Raw genomic sequence first — 17917 nt, forward strand, 5'->3', positions numbered from 1 at the left:
AACCCTACATGATTATACTAAATATATACAGTCTATAGCGAACATTTACAGTTTTAGTTCATCACAAAATCTTTAATAAAAACGCTCTGGTAGCTTTTCATTACGTCTTGGTCTTGACGGTATCGATGAATCCTTACGAAGGTTAACTTCTGGATCTGTATGTTCATTTACATTTGTGTCTTCAATATAAGTATCAATGTTTTCGTTCACCAAAGTTTCTTCTTCGTTTATTTGTCCGTTAAACTTTTTAACAAATGAACTGTTTCTTTGGGAAATGGTTCCTTCATTGTTCTTTAACAGTCGGAAACCCGGTTGAAATAGAACAAAAGAATCAAAGCTCTTTGTTAGAGAAAGCGATAAATGCTTACTGTAATGTTTACTATAGTGACAAAACTTTTAAAAAGTTAATAGAAACAAATAAAATTAAAAACCAATTGTTCAGAGAACATTTGAAGGTCTTTCCACTAGTAAAGATGTATTTTGATATTGAAATATGAAAAATCAGTTTAAAATGTTAGTTCCTATGCCTTTATAATGTATTAATGAGGCCCGATCTAGAACGCGTTTTTGAATATTGCGCAACTCGGGCATTTTTCGGTAGTTGGTTTAACGGTTATAACATAAAATAAATATAAACAATACCTTTTCTGATTATTTTAGGAACTAAAATGATAAAATAAATCAATTTTTGATCGTAGTTTATATTTTATTTAAATTTATACTGTTATTATTGTTTACGACATAGTTTCGCGCCATTTACGGCAATGTAAACAATATCAGACGACATGCCTATCAGAAAGAAGAACGGTCGGTTTTTGAAAAACTGTCAGGCAGAGACTTACAACAACAGATTAGACAACATATCTAGACCCGATTTATCCACAACTGATTTTGATACACCATCTACACTCGATTTTGATACTACTTTTACACCCGATTTTGATACTACTTTTACGCCCGATTTTGATACATCTTTTACACCAGGTTCTTTCCAACATGATCACACGTATCAATCCTCTGCATCGTTTGATGAGATCAATGAGTTCTATTTTTCTGGAAAATTAAAGCCAATAGGTTATACCAGACATGTGATTGACATTCAAACCTTTTTTGATAATATGAGATGTTCCAGATGTGACATTACATTGAAGTTAAAAGATGGAATTGGAATTTTGCCTGCTGGTTTATGTGGTCACCTGATTGTTCGTTGTTATAACTGTAATGACTTTGTACGTGTTGCCATGGGCAAAACCCACAATGCATCCCATGGGCCAAGGATATTTGATGTCAACACCAAACTTGCAACTGGTAAGTGCAAAAATAAAATCTGCACACCCTGTATATTTATACTTTATATTCACATGTAGCATGTTTACCTAGTACCAATTCCTGGACTGCAAATAATTATGATGTCTTGCGAGTGCTGCCTTGTAGTAGCATTAGCCTACTCTTTTTCGAAATCTACAAGGGTGTCTTTAACGTGCAAGAGGAATCCATGACAAGTCGCCCCACTGGCAAGTCGCCCCACTCCTAATCGCCCCACTTTTTCACCAACTCGCCCCACTTTAAAAAAAAAAACGCCCCAACCTGGATTACCAAATCTCCCCACTTTTTAAAAAAATCGCCCCACTTGTGAAATGTGTTAAATCCCGTTAAAATTACTCCTGAAAACTTGCCCCACTGAATGGAAAACGATAAAATCTAGATTAATATATTATTAATATATTATTAACCAGGATGAATTTAGTAAAGCCAACTCGCCCCACTTATGGAAAAAGATGTTATCCCGTTGTATATAAGTTAAATTCCGTGAATATTACTCCTGCGAACTCGCCCCACTTATAGAAAACAATAATATCTAGATTAATATATTATTAACCAGGATGAATGTAGTAATGCCAACTCGGCCCACTTATGGAAAAAGATGTTATTCCGTGAATATTACTCCTGCCAACTCGCCCCACTTAAAAGAAAATGATAATAATCTAGATTTATATTATATAATTAACCAGGATGAATGTAGTAATGCCAACTCGCCCCACTTATGGAAAAAGATGTTATCCCGTTGTATATAAGTTAAATTCCGTGAATATTACTCCTGCCAACTCGCCCCACTTATGGAAAAAGATGTTATCCCGTTGTATATAAGTTAAATTCCGTGAATATTACTCCTGCCAACTCGCCCCACTTATGGAAAAAGATGTTATCCCGTTGTATATAAGTTAAATTCCGTGAATATTACTCCTGCCAACTCGCCCCACTTGTAGAAAAAGATGTTATCCCATTGTATATAAGTTAAATTCCATGAATATTACTCCTGCCAACTCGCCCCACTTATGGAAAAAGATGCTATCCCCTTGAAAACCTTATAGAAACTTCTTATATTATTCCCTTTTTTTAATATAGCAGTAAGAAGTGAGTATTAATATTTCCACTTATGAATAGTACAAGTATGAATAGAGTTAAAATAAATATTTAACATGATTAAACCAATTTCACATGTGGGACGATTTTTTAAAAAGTGAGGCGATTTGGTAATCAAGGTTGGGGCGAGTTGGTGAAAAAGTGGGGCGATTAGGTGTGGGGCGACTTGCCAGTGGGGCGACTTGTCCTGCTTCCGTGCAAGAGATATGACTCTCTCTTAACACGGGTCAGCCAATTTTCGTCCCCTTCCAACGGACTATCATCGTTACTTTAGTTTATTGCTTTTGGTTGGTTTTTTTCTGTCGGGCAAGAATGTAAAAAATACAAAATCAAATTTACAGAACCAAAATCTTACATCATCCAGTGAAAAGGTACTTTACACAGTAGAATAAAATGCTTCATTGAGCGCTTATCAATCCCTGGCAATTGGGGCAATATTGGACACAATATTCCAGCTTGATACTGTCTGAATTGGGATTGTGATTAAATTTGTTGACATAATTATGATACAGCTTTCAGGGCCTTTTGAAGCTACATGTAACTATGCTGAATGGGCTTTGGCTCACTGTTGAAGGCTGTACAGTGACCTTTAGTTGTAAAAACTGTCTTGTGAACAGTTGTCTCATTGGCAATCATACCACATCTTCTTTTTTATATTCTGTACATGTACATTTTAAATTTATTCTGTACTATGCACCAAATACTCAGACTATTGCCCTGATCTTTTTTATGGAACTCTGGTTGTGGCAAACCAACATTTTTTTCAATGTGGCCCCACATCAAGGATATGATATAGACCCAGAAAGAAGTCTGTAACATGTATAAATTTTGAGCAATAACTATTAAGAAGTCATCTTTTTTATTGATTTAATAAAAACTACCAACCCAACACGAATCGTTTTATAAGTTGTATTTCGTCACATTTCATTATCTTATGACACAAAAAAAATACATTGCATCCTGGACTCATCAAAATCTTTTGGGACTCACCATTTCTAAAAGTGATGAGTCCCAGGACTCACCATGAAAAATTCCTAGTGAGAACCCTGACTCTTATAACAAAACCTTTAACATCATGTGCCGCAATATGGATATATATATCCAAAATCAGTGAAAATTTGTGGTCAGAATGAGGCCACACTTAGAAATATTTTGGTTTGCCAAAACCCTTAGCACCCAATCTATGCATCGAGAAAGTGGGTATATTTGTTGCTACAATGTAGGTAGGCTATTTCTTTTCTTTTTCTTTTGGCTATGAGAAATTTAAGTATCAATGTTTATAAGTCTTCATGTCTATCTGAATAAAAATAAATATTTTCACATTAGGACAATAAAAGATTTTTAAGTAGGTAGTATTTTCAAGGAAGGTACATGTAGTATTAGGGCAAACAAACCTATTCTTTTTTTAGGGTCTGATATAGTCTCCTTGTTCTATATATAGAAAACTGTTTAACCAGACTTTTTATATTTATATTATTTGTGTATTGAAATCATTAAATACTTTTGTTTCTTTTAAAAAAAAATAACAATTAATTTGACAGAGCAGTTGTCCAGATATATACTGATCATTAAATTGCTAATTGTTAATGAAAAAAACACCACATAAAAATTAAATTGTCTATCAGCTCAAGGCAAGATTTTAAGTAAACATATAAATTAGTAAAAAGGGCTAAGTTAGCTTTTCTCATCACTTTGCGTCCATCATGGTTTTTACAAAATCATCATGATCATTGCGTTTATCATTATGGTATCTTGTTAGAGCAAAGGTCAAAATCTAGAACGTCCTATTAACCTATGACCTTGACCTCAATTTCAAGGTCACAAACCTTAAATCAAAAGACCCTAGGTCTTTAATATGTTTGGTTGAAGAGTATTATCACTTTACACGTAATTCTAAATGTAAGATGGGCAAAAACTCCCATTTATTTTCTGCGAACCTTTCAACCACAATATACAAGTTAGGACATGTCGCAACTAACAATTTATGAAAAATTATTTGTCGATATGTCATACGATATTTGAAAATCAGTGAAAATAAGCAAAAATCAAAATTTAGAACATGACCTTGACCTTTGACCTTGACCTCATTTTCATTTTTTGGGACCAAGGACTTCAAATCTGAAGACCCTAGGTCTCTATCACTTATGGTTTACCAGTTTGAAATGCATATTACTTATATCATTTGCATAAGGGGAAATAACTCTCATATGCCAGGAGTCTCTGGAAAGCTTCGGTCCAAATGAATTGCCTAATCTTGAAGATGTAACGAGCAATTTGGGAAAATAAATTTGTCATAATCTTTTACGGTTGCGAAGGAGTAGTGGCCACAAGAAAAACAGTGTTTGGGAAGATAACTCTTACAACATAAAGTATTTTGTTACGCGGTTGTTAATTTTTAAAGCGTATAAACTGTATGATATCATATTCCAAATATCTAAGCGACATCTTATGAAACAACAATACTACGCAAGAAAAAAAATTAGGCGGAAGAAAAAAAAAATAAAATAATTAAAAACCAATTGTTCAGAGAACAATTGAAGGTCTTTCCACTAGTTTAGATATTGAAATAGGAAAAATCAGTTTAAAATGTTAGTTCCTATGGCTTTCTGATATATTTATATGAATTTGAAGCATAGGTCAAAATCTAGAACGTCCAATTAGCCTATGACCTTGACATAAATTTCAAGGTCACAAACAAAGGACCTTAAATCAAAAGACCCCAGATCTGTAATATGTATGGTTAATGAGTTATATCACTTTACTCATAATTCTAAATAAAGGATGGGTGAAAATTTCAATTAATTGTCTACGTACCCGGCAACCAAAATTTATAAGTTACGACATGTCACAACTAACAATTTAGTAAAAATAATTTGTTGAAATCTTATAAGGTTAATGAAAAAGAGTGAAAATAAGCAAAAATCAAAATTTAGAATTTGACCTTGACCTTTGACCTTGACCTAATTTTCATTTTTTTGGACCAAGGATCTCAAATCAAGAGACCCTAGGTCTCTATCACTTATGGTTTACCAGTTAGAAACGCATATCACCTATATCAAATACATTAGGCGGAATAACTCTCATATGGAGTCTCTGGATAGCTTCGGTCAAAATTAAAATCCTAATTCTAAAGATGTAACGAGCAATTTGGTAAAATAAATTTGTTGAAATCTTTAACGGTTGCGAAGGAGTAGTGGCCACAAGAAAAACAGTGTTTGGGAAGATAACTCTTATAACGTAAAGTATTTGTTTACATCGTTGTCAATTTTAAAAGCGTATAAACAATACGTTATCATATTTCAAATATATAAGGGACATCTTTTGAAACATCAATACTACGCAAGAAAATAATAAGGCGGAAGAAAAAAAAAAAAAAAATAAAATAATAATTAAAAACCAATTGTTCAGAGAACCATTGATGGTCTTTCCACCAGTTAAGACCTTTTTTATATGAAAATATTAAAATTTGGTTTTAAATGTCAATTTTAGCGTCAAATGATAGCTTATTGAACGCTTATTCCAAAAATATATGGTTTCTATACAAAAAGAAAAAAATAAGGGAGACAATTGTCTACTTCCGGTTCAAAATATGTTACTTCCGGTACTGGCCCAAGACCACAATTAATGACCCCGCTTTTCGTTGTTCACGAATATAGTTCCCTTTAATTATAGTGTATTTTTTCTTTATTTTTTTTCTTTCCCTTTCTCATTCATTTCTTAGCTTTTCTGGGGTGGGAATGAAAGAAGAGAGCTGAAATAAACTTTTGGATGTTTTATTTTAACTGATTTTAATAAGGAAAGAGTGATTAGGCCAGGTGCAAAAAGGTTATATTTACACTTTTCGGAACATCTCTTGACTTGCCTATAGGGGTATGGATGTGTATTGGCCAAATTTGTATGATGTAAACATGCAATTTTTCTGAAAATTGCATATGTTTTGGGACTTGAACTGTACATTACTCACACAAAAAAATAGACAAAAAGAACAATTGAATTTTTTTTAATGCGACAAAACGTTATAAAGAAATGATAGAAGAATTAATTGTGGTCTCGGGCCTACTGTCTTATAGTTTACTTGACGCTGATTCCAAAAATATATGGTTTTACATACTTTAACAATAATTTATTACAAAAATTAGCTACTTCCGGTTTACAAAATGTCACTTCCGGTTAACTTTTTCAACGTCATAGTGCTTGCAACCTAATGCAAAAAGTCTAATAGCTTTAACATGAATACATATGAGGTAAAAGCAAAGGTCAAAATCTAGAACGTTAAATTAACATATGACCTTGAGCTCAATTTCAAGGTCATAAACCAAGGACATTAAATCAAATGACTTTAGGTCTTTACTTTATATTGTTAATCAGTTATATTACCATACGACTGATATTAGATATAAAAGGGGGAAAACTCGCATTAAATGTTTACGTACCCTTTCGACTAAAATTTATGTGTAACTACATGTCGCGACTAACAATTGTGTGAAAGTATTTTGTCGATATCTTATAGGATTTCTGAAAATAAGAGATAACAAGCCAAAATCATATTTTTGAACATGACCTTGACCTTTGACCTTGACCTCATTTTCATTTTTTTGGACCAAGGACCTCAAATCAAAAGACCCTAGGCCTCTATCACTAATGGTTTTCCAGTAACAAATTTATTTCATTTATTTCATTACAAAAGGGGAAATAACTCTCATATGAAGTCTTCGTAAAGCTTCGGTGAAAATAAAACATAACATCCTGAGGATATAACGAGCAATTTGGAAAAATAAATTTGTCGCTTTCTTTTACGGTTGCGGAGGAGATCTAATAACAAGAAAAACAGTGTTTGGGGAGATAACTCTTACAAAGAAAAGTGTTCGGTTAAACAGGGTCAGTTTCGAAAGCGTATAGACTGAATGATATCATATACAAAAAAACTAAGCGACATCTTTTGAAACATTTTTACGCCGCAAGAAAAAAAAAATAATCAGAACAAATACAATAGGTCTTTCCACAAGAAAGGTGGAAAGACCTAATAATCAGAACAAATTCAATAGGTCTTTCCACGGAAAGGTGGAAAGACCTAATAATCAGAACAAAATCAATAGGTCTTTCCACGGAAAGGTGGAAAGACCTAATGACAATTCTCTAGATCATAGTTAAGCAGAACAATTAGATATCAAGTCGACGACATGGGTATCTTTCAAGTTGGATGTAGAAAATGCATAATCTCCGATTTTAATTTTTTTTTTACCACGGACGGAAAACATATCAATCTATTAGTTCAGTAATTTTCGTGTCTGCCCTTCCATTATTTGACTCAAGAAAAAATTCCCCAAAAGGGTAGCAATTGTATCGAAAAGAGAAAATCGAGTGCACCTTTTCATGTTAGGGTGTGTTTGAGTTGAATATTTTGTCTTGATATCGTACAAAGCAAGAATATTTCATACATCGTCTCGCTTCAGATTCTATCAATTTTATATATCAAAGCTACAGGTTGCCTTTATAACATAAAAACATCACAGTGCTAAAAGATGAAATATATGGGTCAAGTGAAATACCTATCTAATGAATCACAAAAAACAGAGTAGTTGTGTTCGAATACCTATTTTTTTTACTTAAAGTACTTGACGACAGTCTTTCAAGTTGGATGATGAAAATGCATATCTTCGAAACATTATAATTTTTGTGTGTGTGATAACTAAGGTTTATAGTCTTCAACCACTAAAAAAAATCTAGTCTGCCCTTCCACGAAATATTTAATTAGATTTTTTTTATATGTTTATGAATTTTCGAAAATTCCACCTGACAACCGATTAAACAATAGTTTTAATATGAATCAATGCAGACAAGATCATTAACTGATGCTCATTTGCTAGTTAATACATTTGTCTTTTAAAATACAACTGGCATATAAGGATCGTAATGGTGCAATGTGGATAAATTTATCGGTTTCCAAGAGCAAAATTGGCAGCGCGTCATCCCTACAATGGCTTCCATTTCTACGATTGTGAAAGTGAACTGGCGTAATGGGGAGATAATTTTGACGAAGTTGAATCCTGACTGTTAAAGGTAATTCGAGATCCTTCTCTCTTGACAACACAATATCGCTACCTCTTGCCACTTGGAGTAATAATCCACTACGACAAACACATATTCACCTGTTGGAAATGGTCCCATAAGATCGGTACAAAAGTCTTGCCACGGTCCGTCTTGCAACTGTGTCTTTGTATAGGTTCTTGTTTCGGCACGGGTCCTACGACTTGGCACGCTCTGCACGATTTTACTAGATTTTCAGCATCTTGATCGATTCCTGGCCACCATACTTTTTCACGTAGTCTTAGTTTTGTTTTAACAATACCTTGATGACCCTCGTGTGCTTATAGTATCGATTGTTTTCTATATTTATCAGGTATAACGATTCGTGATCCCTTTAATAGTACACCATCAACAACTGATGATTCTTCTCGGAAACGGAAAAGATTGTTTGACTTTGAAAATGTTCCATTCAAAATCTGTTTAATGTCTTTATCCAAATGTGCTGAATCTTTAATCATTTTAAACGTCATCGAGTTCGGAACTGCATTTTGTGCTACGAAATCAGCATACTCCTTTGCAATATTTCTACCTGTAGTCTCATCTTGAACTTGCGACAATCTCGAAAGGCAGTCTGCTGCATTTTGTGGTCCTGGTTTGTACTTAACCTTAAACGTATAAGGCTGTAAACGCATCGCCCATCTTTCAATACGAGCTGGTGGTTTAGATTTCGAGAAATAGATAACCTCTAACGGTTTGTGGTCGGTCACTAAAATAAATTCCTTCCTATATAAGTACAAATGAAAACGTTCACATCCCCATACGAAAGCAAGGGCCTCGCACTCGGTTTGAGAATATCGTTGTTCAACATCGGTCAGTGTTCTACTTGCAAATGTAACAGTTCTAAAGTTCCCATCACTTTGTTTCTGACTCAAAATAGCTCCAAGTCCTACAGGGCTCGCATCTATTATTACGTAAGTTTCTGCGTTACTATTATAATATGCTAGCGTTTTTTGCACTTGCTAACAATCTTTTTAGTTCATCAAACGCGTCTTGGTGTCTGCTTGACCACATCAATTTAGTTTTTGCTCTCGTAAGCTCTCGGAGAGGTGCTGAAACTATTGAGAAATCTGGTATATAGCGACCACAATAATTTACAAGTCCGAGGAAACATCTCACCTCCGATGCGGGTTTTGGATTTCTCGCACTTGTTACGGCTTCGACTTTGGACTTTTCGGGACTGATTCCTTTTGCTGAAATTACATGTCCCATAAACGTCATTTTGTCCACATTGAACCTACATTTGTCTTTATTAAGTCTTAGTCCCTTTTCGCGCATTTGGTCCAAAACTTTATTCAAACGCTCGTCGTCTTCCTCTTGAGTGCATCAGTATACAATTATATCATCTGATATGTTTCGTTGTCCGACACAACCTTCTAAAGCCATTTTTAAGCATTGTTGGTACATTTCTGGTGCACACGATATTCCGAACATCAATGGCTTATAACGAAATAATCCAACATTGGTAGTGAATGTGGTTATATTTCTGGATGCAGGTTCCAGTTCTACTTGATGAAGACCCATCCTTAAATCAATTTTAGAATATACCTTAGCTCCATTTAGCTCTTGTAAAATTTCATTTAATGTAGGAATCGGGTGTCTCGAACGTTTTACGGCTTCATTAGCTCGCCTCATATCAACACAAATTCTAATTTCCGAGTTACGTTTCGGACCTACTACTTATGGTGACACCCATTCTGTCGGACCTTCAACACGCTCAATTACATCCATTTCTTCTAACTAACATAATTTCTCTTCCACAGATTTTCGAATATAAAACGGTAATCTTCTAGTTGGTTGTGCAATTGATTTAACATTTTTATCTATATAAAGTTTCAATTGGTAATCCTTCAATTTACCTAATCTACAAAATAAATCAGAATACTGTGACCTTATATCACCTTGTGTATTGATCATATTTACAGATGGACCTATCAATAAAATGCCTAATTCACTTGCTGTACTACGACCCAGCAGGGGTGTATGATTACCATCAATTACCATGAGATCGGCTATAACACACTTTCTTGATTCTTCACATGTTATATCAGATCTAATCTTGATTTTTATCATTAACGGATTAATAGCTCCGTATGCATATAACTGTTTCTGAATTGGAATTTTATTGACACCACATTTCTTTAATTTGCTCATTATTTCACTATTTATGATATTACAGGTAGCTCCGTAATCAACTAAAAATGGAATAACAACATCTCCTATTTTGTTAGTAATTCTTTTTTCGGAGGATCGATCAATCGGGAATACATATTCTTCTGAATCGTCGGAACTTTCTTCTTCCATGTATCTAACTTTTTCCTTCTTGCAAAACTTTCCTTGTTCCATTTTTGTCTTCTTGCTCTTGCATTTTTCGCAAAGTGTCCCTTCTTGCCACATTTGTGACACGTCTTATCCATGGCAACTGTACATTCTCTAGCTATATGCCCCGTACGGCCACATCGATGGCACTCGATATCTTTTCTTTTAGAGTAATTATTATATTCATGTTTCTGGTGTCTAGCTGGATTAAAGTCGCGTTTAACTTGAATTCTGTTTATGTGAACTTCCTCAAATAGTGCGGAATGCTGATCTGCTGCTTCACTTGCTCTCGTTATGTCTTGGACTTTTTCAAGTGTTTAATCCTTTTCACGCAAAAGTCGGCGACTTAATTTTGTAGAATAGCACATGTCAACAACTTGGTCTCGAATGGCATCGTTAAGCATTATTCCAAAGTCACAAGTTTTTGCTAAGTTTTTAAGTCTTATTACGTAATTATCAATCGACTCGTTCTCGTTCTGCTTACATTTACGAAACACGTGTCTTTCTACCGGCTGATTTTTCTTCGGAAGAAAATATTGGTCGAACTTAGCCACGGCATCTTCAAATGAATCTCCTGTTTCGGTAAAGGTCTCAAAAATATCTTGTGCATCTTGTCCAATTAAATGTAAAAGTAAGGCTTGTTTCTGTGCTCCCTCGGATACACCAGATGCGGTCATATAATATTCAAAACTTTTCTTCCATTTTGTTTATCTTTGTGACAGTAAAGATTGTTCACCGTTACAATCAAAAGATTGCACAGTTGGTTAATCCAGTAATTTTGCCATAATTAATTTCGTAATCACGTTCACCGAATAAGATATCAAAACAATAATTCCCGGATTCTAAATCCATTTACAAAAATACATTTTCCTCGTCGCCAAATTGTAGTGTACGCGCTAAAGGCACATAAGAAAAAACATACAACTTTATGGTTACATGGTTTAATATTTACTAACTAGCATCTACAGCAATACACATGACATTAACAAGCAATAAAGATCATTAAGTAGAAATACAGATCATTGGAATCTAAAGATAAATTCATAGCTCATGTCACTGCATCCGGCGATGCATAAAGTTTATAGTACCGACAGCTGATTAACGTAAACAAACTTGAACTGATAAATATCAACAATGTAAATACTACAAGATCTTTTCTAAACAAAGTTTGTGGGACGGACTCCAGACGATGTACACAAAGTGATGGCAAAAGCTTAAGCTGTTTTTTTTTTTCATTTACTTAATTTTGATTATTTGGTATATCCTTTTTTTCCGTTCGTTATATATAGATGCCAAAGCAGATATATCATACACAGAACATGAGTACACAAAATACAAATAATCTTTAGGAAAAATTTACATACCTTGAAATCCTTTCGGAATTGGATTGTTTGACCTTTCATTATTTCTGATTTCGTTACATATTTCCATATCATTTTTGTCTAGTGTGGACACTTTGAGATCATTGCATTTTTGTTGAAAGTCGCTACCACCTATACGTACAACAGCCTGTAAAATTTGTTTTGTTTAATGTCAGAGTGAAAGATTAAAAGGTATTTGACTGAAACATTCCGGGGAACAAAGATGATCTTGATGTTTGACATAAGTTACGACATATGGGGAAAGGGGTCGGGGTTGCAAAGTGGTCTACAGTGATTATAACTCTTTTAACTTTGGTGTTGCAATGATGTCCCTAGCTCGTGACGAGGTTTGTTCAAATGTGATTTTTTTAAACAAGGAATGCAAAAAGTAAAATCACAAAAATACTGAACTCAGAGGAAAATCAATTCGGAAAGTCCATAATCACATGGAAAAATCAAATAACAAAAACGCATCAAAAACGAATGGACAAGAACTGTCATATTCCTGACTTGGTACAGGCATTTTCAAATGTAGAAAATGGTGGATTGAACCTGATTTTATAGCTAGCTAAACCTCTCACTTGTATGACAGTCGCATCAAATTCCATTATATTGTCACCGATGCGTGAACAAAACAAACAGACATAATAGGTAAAAATGTCAAAATTAGGGGTACAGCAGTCAACATTATGTTATCATCTTAATCACTATAAAAACAACAAATGTAACGAAGAAGCACAAAAAGGCATACACCAAATTAACATCCTCAGTTTGATTATATTATACGATTATATTTGTCTATGTAAAATGCACCCATCAAGGAAGGAGGGTATGGGTACTGGTGTAAAATTGCGCGTTTTACTGGTGAAAATAGTTTGTTCTCTATCGATATTTTTTTTTGTCATAACCTTCCCCTCCCAAGAAAAACCCAAAAAACAAATACAACCTCATGGCCTTATTGGTCCGTCTGTTATATATTAACGAGTTCACGACCACTGTAACTTATGCTTATTGTTATTGAACAGAATTATCATTGTGGTCATAATCATAAATTAACTGTTTAAGTACATGTCTTTGTAAGAATCATGCAGGTTCCTGTTGATGGGCGATTCAGGACCCCTTCCCAAAAGTGTTCATATTTTGTGTATGGAGAAGTTATTGTATGAAAATAAGTTTAAGTTATTATTTTTTTCTTTTGAACCTTGGTTGCCATGGAACCCATCTATACAAAATTTTGCCTAAATACGTACAAAAGTAGCCGCTGAAATTGAAAAAGTAAAGAATTTAAAAGATCCATTGAAATACAGATAATTAGTACAAACAATAAGTATTTTTACAGTGCTGACTAACAAAACACCAGACTTAACAAAACGTTAAAATTTTGAATTATCATCATAGTCTGTTTCCATAGCAACCATTTAAAATGTGTTAAAATTCGAAAATGAAAAATTAAAAAAAAAAATTGATATTTTTTTTAATCACTCAGCAATACCATAACATGTCATTGACAAATTTTGAGTAACTGTATTCTTGAAATAAAAAGAACGTGGATTTTTTTTTTTTATTTCAAAAAAATTTTTTTTAGTAAACAAATGTCTATTATTTGGACATAATCTGACTCTGCGCAATAGTATATATGTTACAGTGAATTTGTGTAATCAGGGATTATGTAGAAGTCCTGATTTTTCAGGGAATATGTAGAATCACTAAAATCATTAGTTATTATATATAATCCCTGAAAATGACCAGTGATTTTACATAATCACTGAACATTTTAATAATTATTCTACAAATTCCCTAATATGATTTCAGGAATTATGAATAATTTAATGATCCTTTGTTTAATAAAAAGAAATGATATAAACAAATTATATTTTTAAGTTTCTTTCATTTTCCTTGATAGATGAAATAATTTTGCTTTTAAACACAGAGGATGATCTAATAGATATAACCAACACAAGGTTTCGAGATATAGTTGAAGACTTCAAAATTAATAATATTAACATTCCCTTTATAGCGATAGCTTTACATGTATTGTTTATTTATTAAAAGCCAGCGTCAAATGGATATTCATGCTCTATTTATTTTAGAGGAAGTTTGCATTTTGTGTAATATTCTCATAGCAATTCGACGGGATAAAAAAGGAAAGGGAAACCCCAAAAACATAATGGCAATTGTTAAAAAAAAAAGTCTGAAAAAGGATATTGCCTGACCAAAAAACAATGGTATCTGTCTTGCTCGAACCAGTTCAAGGTTGCAAATTCCCATGTTTTTTAATTAATTTTTTTTTGGGGGGGGGTGTACTTTTTACTGAACACTTTATTTCTCTTAGGCGTGTCGTTAAAATCTGATTCGATATTCGATATGTGCAGGAAAAGGATTTTTAAAATGTGGATATTGTGGTTAAACAGATGTGAAGCAAATTATTTTAATATATTGTGTTTAACATATTAAGATAGTGTGCCTAACTTTAAAAAAAAATGGGTTTATCATTTTGATATAATGTGCTTAACATTTCACAATTTTTGTTACTTTATTATGATGTTTTTATGTGATTTTATAGAATAAATTATTTAACTTTTATTCATTTTCTTTATAAATAAAATTATTTCTTTATTTCAGTTATTATGTAGAATCCCTGACGTTTTTTCTAGTGATTATACATAATCCCTGAAAATTTCAGGGATTCTGCATTATCACTAAACTAGCCAGTGATTCTACATAATCCCTGAAAAATTTCAGGGATTCTACATAATCACTGATTATACAAATTCACTGTAACATATACATATAAAAAAAGTCTCTGGTAAAAAGTTGTCTCATTGGCAATTATAACACATCTTCTAACTTTGATATATAGACTTAAATGTGTATGGAATTCAACATTCCTCTTTATAACTGACAGTACCAGTCTCAGTCAAGACAAACGGTTATACAAAACCCTTAACTTTTTTTGCATATCTCTTGGAAATCTACTATCTATTAAAAAGGTCCACAGGGCGCAGCTTGATATGACCACAGAGGTCCAATTTTGAACAATTTTAACTTTAGCATTTCAGATTTCACTTATTAAATTTTTGTCTGGAGTAGAAAGGTCATGTTAAATATTGGTCTTACCTCATAAATGTTTTCATACTTAAGTCTCAACTTACGGTCTCTTCCGACTTTTTTTTTGTTTTAATTCTGACGTTTTGGGAGTAAGATTCAGATTTCGTGACATTGTCTCAAGTTACGATTCGTCAAATTTATTGCAAACAAAAGAAATGGAGTATCGCCACGAGCCAAACATTAACCACTTGTTGAGTTTCCAGAGAAAATAGAAACAATGAAAAACCTCTGAACAATTGAAGGCCTTCCACCAAAAACAATCTATTTCAAAAGCGCATAAACTGTTCGATATCATAAACCAAATATCTAAGCAACATATTGTGAAAACAAAAACAAAATAAGGCGGATGAAAAAAAAATAAAATTAAAAACTAATTGTTCAGAGAACAATTGAAAGTCTTTCCACATCAAACAAATTTTGATCAGAAGATAGTTTCTTCATACTGATTCAATAACAAATGGTTTAATTATACTTTTTAGTGAACTAAGGGAGATAATTTGCTACTTCCGGTGAAATGTATGTCACTTCCGGTCTAATATGATAGCTTTTTTCATACTGATTCAAAAAATATATAGTTTCTTTGTACTTTTGTATGTAGAACGGAGATAATTGGCCACTTCCGGTTTGTCGGAAGTCATGTCTAGTCTTGAGTGATACCTTTACGTATTTAAAAGACAAATATATGGATTCTGAGTACTTTTTGATGAAAACATTGCAAAAAACGCAACTTCCGGTTTTCTCAAGGTCATTTCTGGTAGCCATTTTTCAAGGTCATATGTCACCTAACCTTTTGTACAAGGTCAAATAGCTTTATAATGTTAATAGTTGAAGATATAATCAAATAACCTTATATTAAGACATTTCAGGGGCATTCACTCCTATAAGATGCCATTAAATTATATCAGACCAAATGTAGACATTTTGCACTAGTTCTTTTATATATATCTTTTAAGGTGTGGGAGAAAAGGCAAAAAGAAGGAAAAGTCAAATTTAGAACTTGACCTTGACCTCAATTTCTAAGTATTGACCTAGGGGCCTCAAATAAAAATATTCCAGTGTTATACGGTTAACGGTTTACTGGTTAAAAAAACATACCGACAAATTTATTTCGTAAAGGTAGATAACTCCTATAAAATTTCATCGAATCTCTTTGATCGAAATAAGCCAAATATTCCTAAAGATGTAACGAACAAGTTAGAAAAAGAAAGGAGTAGGGGCAATAAGGCTCTTATTTGGCCCAAAAATTACTGCAAATTTAAAAGTTATCATACATACTCTTAAATGACTGAAAATTTGACTAAGGTACAAGGTTTTCAGAATTACAAAAGAAATTTGGCATTGAACAAGTTACTATGGCAACAAATCATGACTTAATTTGAATATTTTGTGAAATTTCTTGATTTTCCTTGTTTTTCATCAAATTTTAAGTACAAATTTGATTGAAAAAGTATGTGCGCACCCAAGAAACAACTTTATATTTGTAGACATAATGTTAATAGTTATAATAAAGCTTCTGTTAAATTATTTTGTTGTTTTTTGGCTGCGCACAATGTTTCCACAACCAAAATAAAGATAGAAAACTGCATAAATTCTGTATTTTAATTGTTTTTGTGAAAACAGAACATATTATGACGAAATTGTGACGTCATCAAATAAAAATCTTGATGATTTTCATTTATATTTCTTGATCCTATGCATTTATAAACAGCATGTGCCAATTTTAAAAACGTATCAAACATTGTTCGTCTTAGCAGGTTAAAATTTAAAAGCGTATAAACTATACGATACAATATATGAAATATCTAAGCGAAATATTGCGAAACAAATGTTTATCGCAAGAACAAAATTAGGCAGAAGAAAAAAAAATTAATAATAATAATTAAAAACCAATTGTTCAGAGAACAAATGAAGGTCTTTCATCAAAAACAATGTATTTTCATATGAAAGTTGTAAAATTAAGTTAAAAATGTCATTTCAATCATCAAATGATAGCTTATTGTACGCTGATTCCAAAAATATATGGTTTCTATACAATATTTTTTAAATAAGGGGGATAATTTGTTACTTCCTGTTGGAAAAATGCTACTTCCGATAATTTTTGAACAATTACTTGACACTGATTCCAAAAATATCTGGTTTTAAAAACTTTTAGATTAATAAAGTACAAAAATTGCTACTTCCGGTTAACACAAGGTCACTTCCGGTTATTTTTTTCAAAGTTAAATGGTTTGAAACCTTTTGCCAAAAGTCTCATGGCTTTATCATGTATACATATGAGATAAAAGCAAAGGTCAAAATCTTGAACGCCAAATTAAGCTATGACCTTGAGATCAATTTCAAGGTCATAAACCAAGGACCTGAAATAAAAAGACCATAGGTCTTAATTATATTTGGTTAATGCGTTATATCACCATACACGTATTTTTAAATACAAGAGGGGAGAAAACTCCCTTTTACGTTCAACGTACCCTTGCAATCAAAATTTACATGTTACGACATGTCGCAAATAACAATTTAGAAAACATAATTTGTTGATATCTTATACGGTTTTTGGAAATAAGTGAAAATAAGTCAAATTCAAAAATTAGAATATGACCTTGACCCTTGACCTTGACCTAATT

The sequence above is a fragment of the Mytilus galloprovincialis genome, chromosome 5 (assembly GCF_965363235.1).
Source record: "Mytilus galloprovincialis chromosome 5, xbMytGall1.hap1.1, whole genome shotgun sequence".
In the NCBI taxonomy this organism is placed as follows: domain Eukaryota; kingdom Metazoa; phylum Mollusca; class Bivalvia; order Mytilida; family Mytilidae; genus Mytilus; species Mytilus galloprovincialis.